The sequence below is a fragment of the Episyrphus balteatus genome, chromosome 2 (genome assembly GCF_945859705.1).
Source record: "Episyrphus balteatus chromosome 2, idEpiBalt1.1, whole genome shotgun sequence".
Taxonomy (NCBI): domain Eukaryota; kingdom Metazoa; phylum Arthropoda; class Insecta; order Diptera; family Syrphidae; genus Episyrphus; species Episyrphus balteatus.
Genome location: NC_079135.1, coordinates 45,514,802 through 45,535,845, shown reverse-complemented (window position 1 = coordinate 45,535,845; position 21,044 = coordinate 45,514,802). Strand labels below are relative to the sequence as shown.

At 29.9% G+C, this 21,044-nt stretch overlaps 1 protein-coding gene across 1 annotated transcript in view; it reads right to left on the bottom strand.

Annotated features, from left to right (window-relative positions):
* Window positions 1-21,044, bottom strand: part of LOC129908408 (connectin) — a 94,266-nt gene that overhangs the window by 27,442 nt on the left and 45,780 nt on the right. The window lies entirely within an intron of this gene.

Here is a 21,044-nt window from a genome sequence, read left to right as displayed (position 1 = left end):
AAAAATGCAACTTATTTTTTTTTTTAAAGTTCAACATCTAAACATAAAATTATTTTTTATTCATTTAATAACCCTTACTGTTGAAAGTTAAATAGCAAAAATTTAAAGTTCCTATTTACCACAGTCTTTGAGAAAATTAATTATTTCAATGCAAAAATTCAGTTTTAATAAAAAAAAACCATTGAAATTGAAGTAATTTTTCATTTTTTTTTTTTCAAAAGTGTGATATATTTTACCTTTTTTGCTTCGAAATTCAACTGATAACACTGCACAACAAAATTAAGCTTTTTGTATGATGATTTAACCAAACAATACTTTTCCAAAGGTTTTTGGTGTGCTGAACTCGAATCCGAATTCAGAAATATTCTATCAGCTCCCGTTTTTTAAATATTACCGTTAGAAAATGCAAAAACACCTGTTTTTTAAATTTAAATCCACTAAATTTAATCAAGACTTTTTAAAAAAATGGTCCTCAAACCCAGAATTTAAAAAAAATGTTATTAGAAAAATTTAAAATGACTTTTTTCCAAACTTTTTCTCATAAAATATGAATTTATTTAAAAAAAATTTTTGGCCATAAATATTACACTGCACAACAAGGTTTTGGATGAATAAACTATACAATACTTTTCCAATGGTTTTTGGTGTGCTGAACTCGAATCTGGAGTCAGATATATTCTATCAGCTCTAGTTTTTGAAATATTGCCATTAGAAAATGCAAAAACACTTTTTTTGGCTGATAGCTCTGGTCAACAAAATTTGACTTTTTTTATTATAAATAAACCAAACTATACTTTTTCAATAGTTTTTGGGGTGCTTAACTCGAATATGAAGTCAGAAATATTCTATCAGTCTTAGTTCTTGAAATATTGCGGTTAGAACTTACGAAAAAAACGTGTTTTGGCTGTTTTTGAGGTTATGCTTAGATGTGAGGTACCTTATTTTATCATAAGTTTTAACGGTTTCTATAAGAACTGTTTTTCTTCTTTGAAAATCTGTATAAATCTTAACGATATCTGTTTTATTGTCTGAGATATCTTAAGTTTAAGTACGTGTGTTTTTGCTTATTTTATCAATAACGTAATTTTCAAACTGCAGTAACTTCAAATTAAAATATTTCGGATTATTAAAAAGATATCGCAAAGATACAAACAGATTTTTAAAGAAGAAAGGCAATTATTATACAAACCTTCACAAAAAAGTGTTCCAAAAAATTCCCACACATTGCAACACAACTTCAGAAACAGGTGTTTTTGCATTTTCTAACGGTAATATTTAAAAAACGGGAGCTGATAGAATATTTCTGAATCCGGATTCGAGTTCAGCACACCAAAAACCTTTGGAAAAGTATTGTTTGGTTAAATCATCATACAAAAAGCTTAATTTTGTTGTAAAGAGATAAGAATGAGCTTCTGGCTTTTTTTAAATGTATTTTAAAATATTGTAGGTGTTGCCGTTGTTTTCAAAATATTTTTTTTTGTGTTTGAGGTCAGAATGTTAGAAAATTGCATTTATCGCTTAAACGATGGAAGATTGTCCCTTACTGCCTTTTATATATTTTCCTTAAATTACCTAGAGAATCTTTTGCTATCATTTGTTTTATGAAATTTAAGCAAAAAAAATGGTTTTGTTAAAAAAATTTTTAATTTTAATTTTAAAAAACAATACGGCAACACCGGCAATTTTTAATCTATAGACTTTAAAGTATTTTTAATTACCTACGTTTAAAAAAAAAAAATCGTCAAAATCAGAGCTGTTCGGCCGGGTTCCCTAATAATTTGCTTTAGTTACTCTACTAATTATAGAAAGCACAATTTTGTCTGTCATTAATAATAAGTGAATATTTTTCAACATTTTAATATTGGTGTATTAACTATTATTTGACGTGATAACGTTCTATAAATCGATGAACCATGGCAGCAAAAAGTGACGTCATTTTCTCCCGTTCCACCTGAAATTTTTAACAGTGCGGCAAAAATTTCAATTAAAAATTAAAAATAAATTACCTATTGGAGATACAAACATGATCTATAGCTTATTTGAAAGATAATAACTAATGAAGGATTTTTGAAAATTCTATCATTTTATAGGGTAAATAGAGGTAAAATAAAATTGCAAAAAGTGGCTAATTTCTAATCGCTAAGTTTTAAAAACTTGAATTTTTTTTTTAAATCGATAGATACATTCTTTTGTAAGACTGACAATGGTATTGAAAAATTTTTTTTAAATTTCAAAATCAAGTTATTAATTGTTTTTTTTTTTTTTTTTTTGAACTTAAACATGAAGTAGACCTTTGACAAATTAGTGATTATAGATAGGGGAAATTTTACCTCAATACATCAAAACATCTGTGGAGATCTGTTGCCCATGACCAGCCTCCAGTGTGGGAAGTACCGTAATTCTCAAATTGAAATTTCGACATGGTTGGCTTTAAGAAACTCTAACTTTTTTTGTAGGCATCATACAAATATGATTGAAGTGTCATATGAAAGGTGAAATAATACGCTTTTTTATGATATAATATTCAATTTAAGTTGTTAATGAAATATATTAATTTATTGGCGTGAGAAGATAAAAAAGATTGATATTTTTGCTTTTTTTGATGAAAACTGATTGGGTTCAAAAAATTGTAGCCGTTTTTTTTGACGTCGCATGAACATGGGCGGTATAAATATTTTGAGCTGAAATAATATAGGCTTTCAGATGGTATCTATACAATTTATTATTGGTTGTTGAATAAGAAAATGAATTATTGGGTGATGGAAGTGATTTTTCACTTTTTTCATAAGAAACGATTGTTTTTAATAAATTATTTTAATTTTTTTGTGCATTGTAAAATTTTAAATATGGTTCAATTCTTTAGAATATTTGGCTTTATAAGTTTTTTTGTAAGCTTTCAAAATAAAAAATTAATATATGTAATGAGAAAAGAAAAAAAAGGTAATTTTTTTTTAGCTTTTTCTTGTAAATTATGATTGTTTGAAATAAATAAATGTTTCAATTGACTCACTCATTTTTAACAAAAGCACACAACTTATTTTCTTACGACGCGACGTTATCACGTAAAATAATCGTCCGTAAACCGGCTTTACAAACAACTACTTTTTTTTTTTTTAGGTATAGAAATTTCGCGTTTTGAACTTTATTTGGCACAGCTCAGAGCTTAGACGTTTGGATTTTTGTGAGTGCATTCAGGACTTAATTGCGCATAATTCTGCATTTAAAAATGAACGTATACAGTTACAGTCTTTTGTTAAAATCCAGTGTTACAATCGGCACATGTTACTTTCTTATCCACTCTCCCCTACTACATAATTTGAGTTATTTCTTGAAATTCAAAACAACTAAAACTAATATTTTTTTCCATTATTTCTTCAAGATTTTAACAAAAACATAATTCCTTTTAAAGAAGAAAATTGCTTTTTTTTATCAGTTAATTTTTCATTTCTCTGAATATTCAAAATTAAATTCAATCAATTCTTGGAAATGTAATAATCATCAGTTAGGTACAAAAATGTCTTCAAAACTCAGTTCTGTTTTATAAAAAAAAAAAGGATATAAATAGGAAGCTATACATATCTACCGACTGATAACTAACTTACGTTTGTTGAACACAATAAAGAATCGTAGTCAAAATAAAAAGAAAAAAAAAAAAAAAAAAAAAACAAATAGGTTTTTGTCAACTTAAAAGAAAGTAGAAAAAAACGATGCCAAAGTCATTTTCTGAAGAACTTCATAAATGCAATGTCTCACATCTTTTTATATATATTTTTGTGAAAGAAAACTGCATTCGAAAAGAATCAGCCGTTCTTTCAAATTGAAACGAAATTAATTTCCAAACGAACAAAGCTATCACAATGAATGAAAGCCAGCAACAAAATTATATATACGACTGCAAGCAGTAGCATCACAGCAACAGCATCAATAACAAGTTGGAATGAGAAGAATATTCTCAAAATAGATATGAAAAAGGATTGGAAGAAATATAAAAAAAAGAGAGGGTATGATGGAGGGATTAACTCTCTACTGAAATCTGAAAGGAAAGGAATTATTATCATTGAAGGAGAAGTTCCTTTTTCTTTCATTTTCATCTTCTTCTCTCTTTTCCATCCTCATATATGATGGTTATGTCGTCGTCGTTGTTGGGTAAAAAAAAAAAATAAAAGAAGAAAAGAAGCATCCTTGCATTAAGCATCAGGAAGGAAGAAATTTTGTGCGTACACACGAAGGATATAGACTATGAGATGTCCTTTGCTTCTATCTAGTATCTATGCAGCGTTGCAACATCGACATAATCTTCGTCCTTTTTGCTATTTTTCCAATTGGAACGTCACTGTTATGTTGTGTCGTGTGCCGTATAATAGCGTTCTGTGTATTTCTCATCCCTCGCCCCCGAAGCTGTCTAACGTTTGGGTGTTCCCTTAGAGAAATAAACGAAAACATACAGGAAACTCATATAAAATACACCATAGAACCTGGTATCCTATATGCCCACCACCACACCACAACTACCTACTTCCACCACATCCTGTGTGTGTTTGGGTTGCTTATTTCAAAGATCGCAGCATACATTGAATTTTATATTTACTTAGCGCAGCATAAAAGAGTTGCTATGAAGTTTTCGCCTCTAGGAACAGCCAGAAAAGTATACCTTCCTTTGCTTCCTGTATCCTAATATAGATATTGCTTGCTCTCTGGTAGCTTTTTGTTAATGCGCCACTGCTGCTGTTGCAGTCACTTCCTGATATCCTTTCTGTAATACTCTCGTCTTTCTCATCATAACAGAGTTCTGTCCTCGCTGGGGTATTCTTTCATCCTCGAATTATGTTTTCAGTTTTCGAAATTTCTTGCCTGGGGGTACCTTGATTTAATTGCGTTGTGAAGAAGAGAGAGACGATTTACCATGGGATGGGTTTTTGGGAAATATTATGTACCCACAACATCATGAAACCATGTATGCTTTCATGATGTTAGCAGAAATGTGTTTCAATTTTTTTTTTTCTTTATTTTTTTTTTTTTCAAAAAACTAGGAAGCTGAAGACGACGACAGATCAAGCAATCCGTGTGTGTAATATTAGGAACGTGAGTTCTCTTTTGGTCTGACTCATGACTCATGGGTCCAGAGGAAAAACAACAAACTATACAAGATTTTTCCAAGATCTTGTTTGGGTAGTTTTATTTTGTTAACTTAAGAGTTCAACATTGAGTTCATGGAGGATATCATTGCTTACCATCAGGGATTTATACCATTTGGGTATCCTGCTGAGAGTTTTTACTTTTTTTGATTTAAACAAAACTAAGATGAGGGATTTTTCAACAGGATTCTATGTTTTCGGTTGATATGTAGCTTTGAGGTTTAACACGTAAAACTGTCAAAATTGCATATTTGTTATTTTTTTTAAAGATGATAAGAAACTCAAGGTTTTCAAGACTTTTATCAATATTTACTGATATTGAAGGATTTTGAACTTTTTAAAAATTGTATTAATAAAATATTGTTCATTCTTCCCGTTGTTTTTTTAAATAATTCTAAAAAATTTACTTTGATACCAACGAGGCCCCATCCTGTTTCATTTAAAAGGGTTCAATTTCAATGTTAACAAGAAATCATATTAATTCAACTATTTTGCCACATTATATGAATCCCACTTTCAGGTAAATTATTACCTTTGCCATTTTTAGTGTACATTCCCATTAACCAAAAATTGTGATGTTCTTTTTTTTCATAACTATATTTTACTTTTCGAAATCACGTTATACATGAGTTCACCGAAAAGCTTTTGGTTATACATAATTCATTAAATGCATTTTTCCAACTTGGTCAGGCAATAAAATATTGTATTGGTTTTTCTCCATTTACGGGTTACAAAAAGGAAAGCAAGGAAAAACCAAAGAAAAATATATTAAAGAATATAAACAAGAACACAAGATTTTTTTTATTTGTTGCTTAAACTGACCTCAATATGGTTGGTATATATCGCCTTTAACGTGTAAATGAAAAGAGCAAAGGCATACAAAACTACAATAATGATAGTGGGATTGAATATAAAAAAATATTGGAATTAAATAACAATCACTCGATGGATTTGAATTTTTTCGAAGATCCAAAAAAATAAATATGTATTTATTTTTTTTTTTTATTTTTTCTCAAAAATTAAAAAAAAATAAATTTTTTTTTCGGAATGCATAGGCCTATTCACTGTGAGCTCATAGCCGTAAACGAAAACTTTTTTTTTGAGACTTTGGTCAAAAGATACATATCGGCTTTCGAATGTATGGAAAAGAAAAAAAAAACATTTGTTTGGAAATATCTCAGGAACCAGACCTCCAAGAAACTTTTAGTTTTCAGTTATGAATATAGCTTTAAGAGACCTTTCTTTTGATGTCTCTATCAATGGATTTGGAGGAAATTTTTGAAAATGGAATTTTTTTTTGGCATGGATTTTTCTCAAAAATCTGACAAATTAAATTTGTAACTTTTTCACCAGAATGTATAGGCCTGTTCACTGTGAACTCATATCTGAAAACCAAGACTTGTTTTGAGACTTAAATCAAAAGATATCGGCTTCGGAGTGTAAGAAAAAGAAAGAAAAAATATGTTTTGTTAAAAATATCTCAGGAACCAGGCCTCTTAGAAACTTTTAGTTTTCAGCTATGAATAAAGCTTAAAGAGATCTTTCTTTTGATGTCTCTATCAATGGGTTTAAAGGAAATTTTTAAAAATGGAATTTTTTGGTAAGGGGTTGTTAACCTTGATTTTTTTCAAAAATCTGAAAAAAATAAATTTGTAATTTTTTAAGGGAATGCATAGGTCTGATCACTGTGAGCTCATATCTGTAAACCAAAACTTTTTTCGAGACTTTGCTCGATAGATATCGGCTTCAATGTAAGGACAAGAAAAAAAAAAGTTTGTTGGGAAATATCTCCGGAACCAGACCTCCAAGAAACTTTAAGTTTTCAGTTTTATTCAAAACTTAAAGAGACCTATCACTCGATGGGTTTGGATAATTTTTTTTTTTGACAAGGGGTTAATCTTGATTTTTCTCAAAAATCTTTAAAAAAAAATTTTAATTTTTTTTACCGGAATGATTACTTTGAGCTCACAGATGTAAACAAAATTTTTTTCGAGACTTTGGTCAAAAGATATCGCCTTCTGAAAAAGAAAAAAAAAGGCCCCAACTGTTGACAATCTCATCTCAAAAAAAAATATTTACCTGAGGGGCCCAAAAAAAAAATTTCTATTTTGATAGAAAAAATAAGTTCCTTAATTCCCTTAAAAAATATTATTTGAATAAAATCTTCGCGACCAACAAATAAAAGTATGGCGTATACGTACTTTTTTTATTTTCTCTATCAAAGAGCCCACAAAAATCAAAGGGGCCCAAAATTTAGTCTTGCCCCGAGGCTTTCGCAACTCAACGTACGCCTCTGCCAGAAAACCAAGAAACTTTTAGTTTTCAGTTATGAATAGAGCTCAAAGAAAAATGTTGACTAATCAATCAATCGAAGGATATTTTTGAAAATATATTTTTTTTGCTATTTCAAAAAAGTTTCTAAAACTTTCCTTTATTTTAGTGGTTATTGTTTTTTTTTTTTTTTCCAGAGATGACAAACTTTTTAAACAAATACTCTTTAAATCATCCCACTGTATCAACAGGAAAACTTCGCGGCGTATTTAACACCCTGCAGTCTAGGTCGCGCGAGCTAACACACATATGCCTGTGACAAATGGCTTCCGCCTGACACAATGTGCCGGTCATTAAGGTAAGTAAGGTTCAAAAACGTGTGTCCTTTTTTAAATTGTATATCGGGCGTTGGCGTCGTCCTTGTTATTCTTGGGTGTTGTTAACTTCCATTATGGTTTGGATAAACGGCATAGAGGTGGTGAAGTACTTTGTTACGCTCTGTCTTGTTACTTACCTTTTACCATAGTTCAACCGGCACTGTTAAGAATTTTTTTGAGTTTTCCTTTTATTTTTACCAAGAGTTACTATCTATAGATAAATTCCATTACTTTGACCACTACAACCTGGTTGAATATTTTTATTTCCTTTTTCCAATTGGATTTTTTTTTTCTACAGTATTGGATTTTCATTGTAACCATTATACTATTTTGGATGTAAGGAAAAATTGTCCTTTCTCTTCCTTAAATTATTTTGTTGGTTAAAAGGATATTTTTATTTATCCATTTTTTCATTTTGTTTTTTAGACTTCCGGGAAATAAAAATACAAAATGTCAGTTCAAATAAAAAAAGGGTAAGTGGGATGAGAGGTTGATGAAAAAAAGTCAAATGGATAAATTCCTTTGAACAAAATATTTATAGAAAGAAAGTGATATCAATGAATTCTGAGGGGGTTGGGCGTTGATTTCATTTTTAGACAGGAGTTCGGTGAAGAAATGGATTCAGCACAGTTAATAGCCTGAAGGCCGATTAAAGAAAAAAAAAAAGAGAGACAGAAAGTGAGTAAGAGAGAAAAAGTGTAATAAAATGATATAGAAAAGAAGAGTACATCACAAATTTCAGATAATTTAGATGTATTGTTCATCAGTTATATCCCAAAGGAGACTATGTCCTAAGGGGACTACATTCGGAATGATAAAGCTTTTCTTTAGCATCATTTTCAACTAAATTGGCCCGGTTTGGTTCTTCTTCTTTTTTTTGTTCGTCTTTATTTCATTATTTTTTTCTAGCTTGATTCTTCCTTCTTTATTTATTCGTCCTTCAAAACACTATAAGAAGCTCAAGTCAAAGAGAGATTTTTTTTTTAATACGGATGAACTCCAATTTGATTTTTTTTTTGTTCATTTTTCGTGAACGACAAGAAAGAGTGAAGAAAAAATTTATATATATGAAAAAAAAAAAAATAAAATTGCCAGTAATGATGAATCTGTGAATAATGCAGGGCACGAAGATTCGTTAAGAGGTTTTCTTTTCATCAGTTTTCTATTTTGTTCTTTCTTTAAGTTTAACATTCTTTTTTTTAGCAAGTCTCTTTTGGTGGTTGAAGCTTATTTAAAAAACATTTAAGAATATCTAATTTATGTATGTCTGTCTTTTATCTATGCAACAGAGAGACTAAAGAGTTCTTTGGTAAAGTGCAAAATTTCTAGGAATAATTTTTACATAGAAGAAATTCTAATTGATGTAAATTACATTATTTGAATTCTTCAGTTTTATTTTTTAGAGAATTTAATCTCTTTCTTTAACACGAACATAAAAATTGTATTGCAAGACCGTAATTAAAGGTTTAACACTTGTAGGAATTTATTAATTCAGAAGAATATGATAGTATGATAGTAATGATAATGCTAAGTAATGCTAGATATGTTAGTAATGATGACTAACATCAACCTATCAACCTGTGGATTTATTAGCTTAACTTGAAAGCCTCTTCAAAAAATATTCTATGTGTTTTTTTTTAATTTTTTTAGAGTCTCTGTTTTTTCTTTTATTAACTACTAATTTTTAATAACTGGCTGATGTACTACCAAATAGGGCAGTCTGCAAGGATGCTTAAAATTTGTCAATGAAAATGCACGAATGGGGTCGCACGTACTTGATCTTATGGTAAAAGTTACTCTTATGTTAAAGCGTTTTATAAAACAAAATTAGGGAAAATTTTAAATTTGATATTTTTAAGGAATTTCTCATTAGTGAAAAAAAAACTGTTTTTATAATTGACATGATCTTTTATGCAAAACCAAGTATGCCATTTGATTTCTTGTATAAAAAAGAATTTTTTGAAAAAAAAAAAAATTTCGAAAATCGGTTTAAAAAAAAATAGTTTTTTATAATTTTGAAAAAACTTAAAAAAGAATTTTTTAAAGTTTCGTGCATTGGTACAGTGAAACGAAAGTGCACTTTTTAAACTTCAAATTGAAATAGAAAATGACTAAGAGAAGCTACAAAATTAATTTTTGCGAAACAAATTTTGTTTTGCAAAGCTACAATTTCTAGAAAAGAAAAAAATTTTAACTTTCAACTTTTTTGAAAATTTTGACAGTTACATATGAAATTTAGTCTTATTTTAGCGGAATATTGAATAACAAAAAAAAAAAATTAAACGAGCTACAAAATCGAGGTTTTTGAATTTCGTCTAGGTTAGGTACTCTTCAAATTTCTGCAAGCAAAATTTTTGAATTTCGAATTTTTTGGATTTTGAAAGGTTACTTTTGAGTTATCTTTTTAAAACAAAATCTTGAATATTTTAAAAACGGTTTGAGAGTTTATATCAAAAATAATGTATTCAAAAGCTATACTTAATGGAAAAAGAAAAAAAACTTAAAAAAGTGATACCTACTTCAAAAAAGTCTCCACTGGTCTCATGAAACCGGAAGTGCATTTCTGAAACTTCAAGTTGAAATAAAAAATGACTACAAAATTAATTTATGCACAACATAATTAGCATTTAATTAGCTACAATTTTGAGCATCAAAAAAATATTAATTTTCCTACTTTCGTCCGCTAACTTCAATCTTATTTTAGCAGAATTTTGAATATCAAAAAAACTGAATATCAAAAAAATTGAAAAGCAATTAAAAAAACTACAAATTTGGAGGTCAAATAAACTCATTTATTACAATCATTTCAGATTTTATCCGTTAACTTCAGACTTATTTTAGCGGAAAATTCAATAATTCAAAAACTAAGCGATCTACAAATTTTTGGTTTGCGCAACAAATTAGCATTTATTTAGCTATAATTAATGAGATAATTTTTTTTGATTTCGCCACAAAGTGTCCGTCAAAGTAAGGGACGTGTTTTTGGGGATTATAGTCATGAAGTCACTTAATCAGCCTTACATCAAAATCGAATTTTCGATGATGCCAAATTTTTATCTTCCTACCTTATCACTCTAGTTTTGGTCACTGTGATTTTTGTATTTCTTTTTCGGATCACTTGTGACTGATTTTTGCAAATTTGACAGTGATTTTTTACTTGCTCTATAGGATAAAGTATTATTTTCGTGTTCAAAAAAAAATTTGTACGAAAAACAGTACGATGGTGGAGAATTCTGAAAAAGTAGGTCTCGCAATTCCGTCTGTGCGTCAGTGCACATTTCAACAGCCTAAACGCGTGAACGAATTTTCTTCTAATTTGGTACAGATGATTTTTATAGAATTCTGAAAATTGTTTTTTTGTTTTTTTTATATCTCACTTAAAAAGTCTATCTCCCATGGAAATTTTTAAGTCATAGCAAATATCTCGAAAACGGCATTAACGAATGGATTAAGCTTTGCAAACGTAATTATTCAAGACAATTGCAATAAAATTGCATTTTTAGTTTTTCTCAAAATAGTCAAATACCTAACTAACAAAAAAATTTCATTTAAAAAAAATTTGCCCTAAATGTCGGCTCTTTCCCAACATCAACAAAATTTCTTTAAAATTTTATAGGGGTAGCTCTTAAAATCTACAAGTAAACTAACATAAAAGTGCTTTGAACTGCAAGAGCAAATTCGTGCGACCCAGCCGTGCATTTTATTTTCTATGATTTTTTCCAAGACTAAATTTTGATTAACTAGTGCAAACTACTGCCATAGTGAGACTGCGTGAAAATTTAAAATTAAATAGGAGTACTTTAAACCCTAAATTATGTTTATATGAGGAACTCTAAAAACATAGGAATGTAAGTATGTAAATACCTAATTCTTGTATAAGTAGAAAATTAATCGAAATTGTGAAGCAAATACATTAAAGCTTTAACTCGTATAATGTCTTTTGTTCATGTTTCATAAAAAAAGCATAAACAAAAGCAAAGAAAACAAACAAAACAACGTCATTTTCTTCAAAGACTTTTGTGTGCTAAAACCTTTTCGTTTGTTCTTTAAAATTTTATAAAACATTTGTTATCCTGACTAATTTCAAAACTCAAACTTAAGTCAAATCCAAATATTGACAAAACCAATAAGAAACTTAAATATTTAAAAGCTTACAAGTCTTATTAGAAAAAAAAAATAAAGAAAAAAAAAAAAAGAAAAAACAATGACAAATTGGTTCCCTAAAATTGATAAAAATCCAAACCCAAACATTAGTTATTTTTTGGGTAAAATCATTTTGATCACCCAGGCATCCTTATACTGTGACCCTGACCTCACGCTACGTCCACTATAAATCTAAAACTGATTCAATGATGGGGCCGAAAAGGATACCCATTTCAAATATTTAATTTCCGAAAGGAAATCTGTTATGTGGTTGGTAAATCACTACAAAAGGGTTGTCCCTCTGCGATTTAACTCTTTCTCTCTTTCTCTTTGTTTGAAAAGCCGCCGCGTACCAAACCATGATAGTCTTGGAGCTTTCTGAAGTACAAAAAACACTTGATATTTTATAATATAAAAAAGGATACACCAAGGCTGCCGCCGCCGTCATCGCTGCCTCAAGTCCTTATTTGCTTTTCCATTTCCAATAAAATAAATTCTTTGTTAGGATATTAAACTCCTTAACGAATTTGTGGCTTTTTTTCGAGGGGGGAGGATAATCAGTGGAAACGTCACTGAACGACTGAAATGTTTTTTTGGAAGGAAATTGGGATAGCAAGAGGGTTAGAGGGTGGTATTGCGATTGTTTCATTACTTCGAGCAAATTAATTCGAAAATGTTATCCCGAAAACTGAATCAAAAATAAAACCGTCTCCCTTTTTCTCTCTCTTTTGGTTATCCTGAAGCGGTTTTGTTTGAATTTAATTTTTTGTTTTTAATTTTTTTTTTTCTTCTTCTACCTACAAAGGCTTTAGCGTTTTTGAATTTTGCTCACGGCTGTTAGTTGTTCTGCTTGTACTGGTAAATATTTCTATTGGTGTTGCTGCTTTGTGTCTCTGTTCTTTTATTCCTGAAATATTCAGGAATAGGAATTCCTGGGGCTGTTCCTGGTATGACTATACCTACTCTATACAGCTACCATGTAGACTTTGGTATTTCGCTATTCAAACAAAACATTTTACGTCCTGTTCAGACATTTTGCTTTGAGCCAAATAGGATATTGGTATATAGCGGAGGCATGCGGCTCGCTAGCAGGCAGGCATTCGGGCGGCGGCGTGGCGCGGAAACGGGAACATGTGGCAGCGTTGATAAGTTTGCTTATGACAGTTAGAACGGGATGGATTTTTGTTTACAATATATTACTCGTATTTTCATTTTGATACCGCGACTAAGGCAGAAATCAGCGAATTAGTGGTTTCCTTTTTTTGTTTGTTTATTTTTCGGTCGACGAGAAATAAAAGGGAACACATTTTTGGCAATGCGATAAGGGATATGGGTAGAGTGTGTGTGTGTAGGGAGAGAAGAAACATGTTGACATGACAGCCACTCTTAATGGAAGGCTGGTTTTTTTTTGGGGGGCTATATATGGCAGGAGGATAATATATGGTCGCTGAATACAGAATAATGAATTAAATTAAATTAAATGTTGATTGGTAGCCGTATATAATTTGACAATGGACAAGATGATTTATTTTTTTTCTCGTCGGTACTCTTTTGAAGTCTACATAGGTAATGCAAAAATATTCTTTTTCGTGGTGAAAATTAAAGAAAATTAAACGTGACAAGAAAATGGATTTTTAACAAAAAAAAAAAAAAGAAAAAGACTCAAAGGCCATTAACGAGTGATGATAATTTTTTAAGAGGAAGCTCATACCTGTGATTTCTGTAACTGAGCAGACATTTTAAAACGGAAAACACAATAAAAAGTGATCGATAATATAATTTTATAAATTATTGAGCAATTATTGAGTATGAATATAATTCAAAATAATTACTGAGTTGGAGAAAAAAAGAAAAACAATAAATTAGGATATACTTGTTTCAATTTTTCAATACTCAATTTATATGTGTTACGGGTGTGACCTATATTTTTATCTGATTTATCTTCTTTCATCTTCCACCTTCAGATAACAAAAATGTTGAAAAATTATTAAAAGTATTATTTTTAACCCTGTTGCGGTTGTGACAAAAAATTGAAATATTATGTTTTATCTTAAGTTTTACATAAAGTGAAAATAATACTAAAGTTTTTTCTTTCTGTTAATGAAATAATCGATTGAATTTTAATATTCAATTTAGATGAGTAACGGATGTGACCTACTTTTTTATCTGTAGATTTATCTTTGTTCATCTTCGAAAATAAGACAGAAAAACGATAAAAAACTATTAAAGATACCTCTTAGTTTTAACACTCTTACGGGTGTTTAAAAAAAAATATTACGGGTGTGACATTTAATGTCTCATCTTATCTTGAGTTTCGTATGAAGTTAAGATAGTGGTAATGCTTTTTAATTTGGTTATAGTCAAAAAGTGTTTTATTCAAGATGTGTTACGGGTGTGACCTTTCTGTTTATCTGAAGATATCCTCCTTATTATTCCACAATTAAACAACAGCTACTAGTAAAAACTACTTAAAACAATAATTTCAACCCTGTTACGGGTGTGATAAAAAATATTTTATTTTAGTTGAAAAAATGTTTTTTTAAGCTACAGTAAATAAAATTTTAATACAGAATTAATATGTTACGCTTGTAACCTAAATTTACGAGTTTGACAAAAAACTTCACGTTTTTTTTTTTTTTGGTCAGTTAAAAAACAAAAACTTTTTACTAAGCTTTAGTTGACTAAATTTTAACATTGAATAGAGTGTGTTACGGGTGTGACCTTTTCATCTTTAGATATATTCCTTAATTTGCCACAATAAGACAACAGCCACGATAAAAAGAACTACTAAAAAAATAATTTTAGCACTGTTACGGGTGACACATGTTATATCGCATAAAGAAAATTATCCCGTTTCACAGATTTAATACTTTTTTACTGTTTTTTTTTCAGAATTCTTTCTATAACTCAATTTAAAGACGTATTCATTTCGAAAGTTTTCAATAGATGCAAATAGCTTTTAAATTCAGGCTAATTGGATTTTCTGATGTTTTTTCTTAAAATTTTCTACCACATATAATTGTCGACAATATCTCTAAATGCTTTTGCAAACTACCCTTAATGTGCCATAACTTATTGCTCATACCATATATTGCTTAAAAATACGGCACGTGCTCTTTGAAATTTGTTTGTTTTTTGTTTGATTTGAAATAATTCGAATATCCACCCAAAATCAAACTCTTCCTCTCTCTATTTCTATTTGATTATAAATTCCCATTGAAGCATATTAAACTCTCCGTCAACAATAAGCCAAATTGACAACCTAATAATATAAAATTGTTTGTACTTTCAAAGTTTATGTACATAACAACAAAAAAATATCATCTACTTTACTTCAAAGAATTCAAAACATTCGCCTCAAACTATATAAGGTTAAAATATTTTGAAATAATCAAAATATTTTTATTCTCCTTGCGAATCTACCTCCAACCATAAACTCCTTCATATTTATCGAAATATCATAAAAAAAGGAAAAAAAATCTACGCACAAAATCTACTAGATTCCCCGCTGTAATCGACTGGAAAAAAGGGATATTCGCAATGTTCGCAAATTGAATTTTCATTCAATAACAAACACAAAAAATAACATTCCGTTATAATTCGTCCCCAGGCCAGGACCAAGACGTATGTACGTTTCCTATAAATACCCACAACCAATTGAAATGGTCCTATCTTTAAGGAAATAATTCTCTTTCGCTTGCAGGCTTTCTATTTGATTTTTTTTTTGTTCCTGTCTTTCTAGTCGACGACGACGCACGGTCGGTCGACTTACTGCCGCAGGGTTGCCCAAAATAGATGGGTAAAGTATTGGTGATTTTTCAACTCCTTCCAAGAATGAACACAAAAAACAACCAAAAATCATCTTCCTGTTGAAGAAGATTTAGTCAAACAAAAAAAAAAATCCTTTTATTGTTTTTCTTTTTAACCCAACCTCACCCCACATTGCCTCTTCTTTCACTCAGGGGTAAAGTTATTTTCATTGAATCTTCCTGGTTCATGGTTCTTTAGTTTCAAGACGCATTATTTTCAAATTACAAATGTATTTATGGCATCGTGTAGTCTTTGTAGCTGATGCTTTTTCCTATTGAAGCCATTAGGGACGAGTAAAACACATGTCCTGTTTGATTTGGTCCTTCGTGGAGTTGTATATTTTGTTAAGCAAAAATCAAAGAAAGTTGGAAGGGGAATAGAGGGTTAATTCGGTGATGTGTTGCGTTGATACAATTGAATGTAATAAAAGAATTCGTTCAACCGAAAGGATGATGAATATCCTTCGAGAAAGTAAGTATCGTTCGTCCTTTTTTTGCCTGTGTGATGTGACGGGAAAGTTACCGTGTGTTTGCTTGTTTGTTGTTTTATATTTATTTTTTTTTTTTTTTGTTGTGTTATATACGGATGTTAGCTAGCAAATATTTTTGTGGATTTTTATTTGCCGGAAATTTTGTGCTCATCCAGATTATGTTTTCTATTTGTTTTTCTCTTTTTTTTTTGTTGTTGTTTTACTTTCTTTCTTGAACGTTTCAATATGAAAGATGATTTGAATCATTTTGATATTCGCGAAGAGTATGAACGCTCTTGAGATGAACAAGATGAAAGAAATGATAGAAACATATACTCTTGTACATTATTTATATGTAATGAAATATAAGTTGTAATATAAATAATAATAAAAATCAGTTAAGCGCAGTTACAAGTTATTTATTTGGAAATTTATTTGATTACAGTTTTGTCTTTTGTTTCGGTTCGGTTATGTTATATTGTTATATTGTTATATCAATACCGAATACACTTGAATGAGTTCTTTTTTAATAGCGGAAATGGGGTTGAGTGAAAGTTGATTGGAAAAACTTAAGTTAACCCTTGATATTGGATATTCAGAGAAAGAGAAAATAAAATACGCGATTGATAGGAATATACTTGTTGTGACATAGAAATGATTTTAAGTGTACATATATAATTGTTTACAATACCTTAGTTCAGTGGCGTATTGAGGGGGGGGCTCAGGGGGCTCGAGCCCCCCCCAAGCCTCCAAAATCATGTTATTATTTAGCTGATTTCATCATAATCTACATGATTAACTGAAACTTCTTCGTAAACCAGAGGCAGCTCAAATGATCGAGCCCCCTATAAATTCTAAAATGGTTGTTTGTGTTTGTTTGAGTAAGTGCCTTAGTTGACGTTGAGGTTTGGGATTTTTAGGATTTTAGTAAAATTCAGAATTCTTCAAATAATTTTTTTGTTGTTTTTACGTCGAATTACATCACCGTTAAATTTAGCAAAGCTTCTTATGCCATCACTTTTTTTCAAAAATAATATTTTTCTCAAAGATATTGGAAATACAAATTGTTTTATATCTCAATATCTTAGTGGTCAACACAACTAATGGTTAATTGTTAATTTAATACAAAATACATAAAACACATGAGGCATGAAATATTATGCCTCTGTGTTTGCAACCTCATTCGCTTTACACTTTATCTAATTCATTTTTCTTTGAAAATTTGCAATAATATCGCCCATGCTCTGCATTTCACTTACATATTTCATATGTCTCGCAAAATGTGACTTCTTATTTTCTCTTTTAAATTCTGCTTTTTTCCAATAAAGTTGCCAATAAAATTGCATCCATGTTCAAAGTAGCAGTAATTTAACTTTAGAAACAAAATCAAAATGGATGATCCTTCAGTTTTGACAGTTCGAAGCATTTTCGAAGTTTTCGAAATCGATCGAAGATCAATTTCACGTGAAATTGTAAAGTGATGCCAGTTCACTTTCGGTCGAATTGCGGAAATATGGGCATTTATACCGAAGAAAGTGATGAGTAGAGCACGGGTCGTTTGAACGCGACACTACTCGAAGTGTCTTGCACTCCATATGTTTTGATGCAGAAATGTTCCTTGGGGTCTAAATAGTAAGAAAAAAGCTTTTTTAAAATTTTCTATCGAGCTATTCGTTTTTTATGAGCTTAATAAGTTATGAAAAAACGTACTTTTACGTACTTTTTCACACGTTTTTGTTAATAACTCTGTTAATAATAATGGTAGAAACTCAAATAATGGCTCTATTTTTAGAAGAAATATGCCTCTTTTTAACGGCATTTCAATGAAATTAGTGGCATTTTTAGATCTTCAGATATTCGAATCTAAGTCCGTTCATTTTTTCTGCCCAATTCGATTTCACTAATCAAAAAGTTTTTTTTTATAGAAGTCAGGGTATACTTTTCTAATGGTTTTTCGTATGCTGAACTCGAATCCAAAGTCAAAAAAATTCCATCACATCAAGTTTTTGAGATATTACAGTTAGAAAATCAAAAATACCCTTTTTTAACAGTTTTTGAGGTTATGTCATCTTGCGTGATAATTTTTTATAATTACATTTGTAGCGGTTTCTTAAAGAACTAAGTTTCTTCTTTTAAAATCCGTTTAAATCATTTCGATATCGCTTTTCTTCTCCGAGAAATCTTAAAATCAATTCAACATGTTTGGTGAATATTCTCTATGAAAAAAAATCTTATGTTCGTTTGGGTTTCATGGCAAATCGCTAAAAATCAATTCAACATGTTTGGTGAATATTCTCTATGAAAAAAAATCTTATGTTCGTTTGGGTTTCATGGCAAATCGCTAAAAATTTTTGCATTCCTTTAAGTTTTTTGGTTAGTCAAAAATTTTCTTACCCATAAACTAATAAAAAAACTTAAAGGAATGCAAAAATTTTTAGCGATTTGCCATGAAACCCAAACGAACATAAGATTTTTTTTCATAGAGAATATTCACCAAACATGTTGAATTGATTTTAAGATTTCTCGGAGAAGAAAAGCGATATCGAAATGATTTAAACGGATTTTAAAAGAAGAAACTTAGTTCTTTAAGAAACCGCTACAAATGTAATTATAAAAAATTATCACGCAAGATGACATAACCTCAAAAACTGTTAAAAAAGGGTATTTTTGATTTTCTAACTGTAATATCTCAAAAACTTGATGTGATGGAATTTTTTTGACTTTGGATTCGAGTTCAGCATACGAAAAACCATTAGAAAAGTATACCCTGACTTCTATAAAAAAAAACTTTTTGATTAGTGAAATCGAATTGGGCAGAAAAAATGAACGGACTTAGATTCGAATATCTGAAGATCTAAAAATGCCACTAATTTGATTAAAATGCCGTTAAAAAGAGGCATATTTCTTCTAAAAATAGAGCCATTATTTGAGTTTCTACCATTATTATTAACAGAGTTATTAACAAAAACGTGTGAAAAAGTACGTAAAAGTACGTTTTTTCATAACTTATTAAGCTCATAAAAAACGAATAGCTCGATAGAAAATTTTAAAAAAGCTTTTTTCTTACTATTTAGACCCCAAGGAACATTTCTGCATCAAAACATATGGAGTGCAAGACACTTCGAGTAGTGTCGCGTTCAAACGACCCGTGAGAGTATAGCTCAAAAACTAGACGTGATAGGAATAAATCTGTAAACAGTTTTGAATTCAGCACATGAAAAAGTTCGAACGAAAAAGTGTTTTTTTTTTTAAGATTACTAAACACTTTGCTGTTTGTGTAAAATGTTTGGGATACAAGAAAAATAGCTACTTTGAATGTGAAAGGAGATAGTAGTACTAAGTTGTCGGGAGCAGTAAAATGCTACTATACGACTTTCAGTAAAGCAGCACAGCGCTTTTCTCTCGATCAAAGATGAATACAAAAAGAGACAAATTTGTAGTAGGTACATTTACCTCATCAAAAATTTTTGAAAAATTTTTCAGCCCCCCCCCCCCAAATTTTTTTCTGGATACGCCACTGCCTTAGGTAGGGAAAATCATTAAGATACGTGAGTTTTAGAATTTTTACGTGAATACGTCATTAAATTTGGGGTAGGGGGCATTTTGAAAAACAAACCATGTAAAGAAAATTTTGAATAATGTTTGACATAATATCACAGAAGTAATGAATATTTAAAATAATGAGTAGGTAATTTATATTTAATTCATAGTTTTATAACTAATATAGTTGTGTATTTATTTACTATAGCACTTTTTCTTGAATCGGGAATACGTTTTTTGAATATCGATGCTTGTTAAAATAAAAATACACAATTTTTAATTTTTTAGACGTGTAAAAAGCGACTTTTTGAAAAAGTCTGAAAAAAAAAACGATTTTCATTACGTACCAAGCTGAATCTCCAAAATTATAACAACTAAAAATCTGAAAAATATACACATGATATCTTCATCAATAAAATTTAAGTCTGTAAGGTTTTAAATTTTTTAAGGTTTTAAATTTTTTGAACAAATGGTTTGGCTGTAGTTTAAAATTGATCGAACAAGGACAAAAAAAAAACCCATGTTATTTATATAAGAAACTTCAACCGCTTGGAGGAGCGGGTTAGAATTAAGTTAGAGACTTGAAACTTGGGGAATATTTTTTTAAGTTTATTCACAACCATTATAAACTTTCGGGAGCATACAAATTCTTATTCTTTGAAAATAATGAGCACCCTATTGAACACCCTGCAATACACATCATGCTAGGCCATATTTTCTAGTTACGTAGAAATTGCGTAAATTCCGCAGTTTTAGTTTAAGAGGTTTCCGGACAAAAGTTCGAACTCAGATTCGAAGATTCGTATCATCGAATAAAAATGACAAAACTTAAACCTAAGAACATGTTTGAACTTCGAACGAACATTGGGATACAAGGAAAAGAAATAGAAAGAAGAAAAGAAGTAGATACGCATACGCGCAGAGCTCGCACAATAAAGCAATAAAACAATTTTTACGCAAACAAATGTTCTTTCAGAACATTACCTAATTTTATTTTTGTTTCATGGTTAAAGTTAAAAAGAAATTGGAAAAAAATCACTTTTCAAGATTTATGGGCTAAAAACTTACACTTTATTTGTTTAAACAATAGATTAACATACATCACTCGAAAGGTCTGACAATGTTCTTTCCGAAAGGTCTGACAATGTTCTTTCCAAAACATACAACATTATTGAGAATTGTTAAAAAAAACTGACTGAGATATTCATAGATTACCGCGTAAGTCTGTAAAAACGGAGTTTTTGTAAATAAATAAAAATTTGAGGGTACAAAATATATAACAAAAATATTTGTATGCAC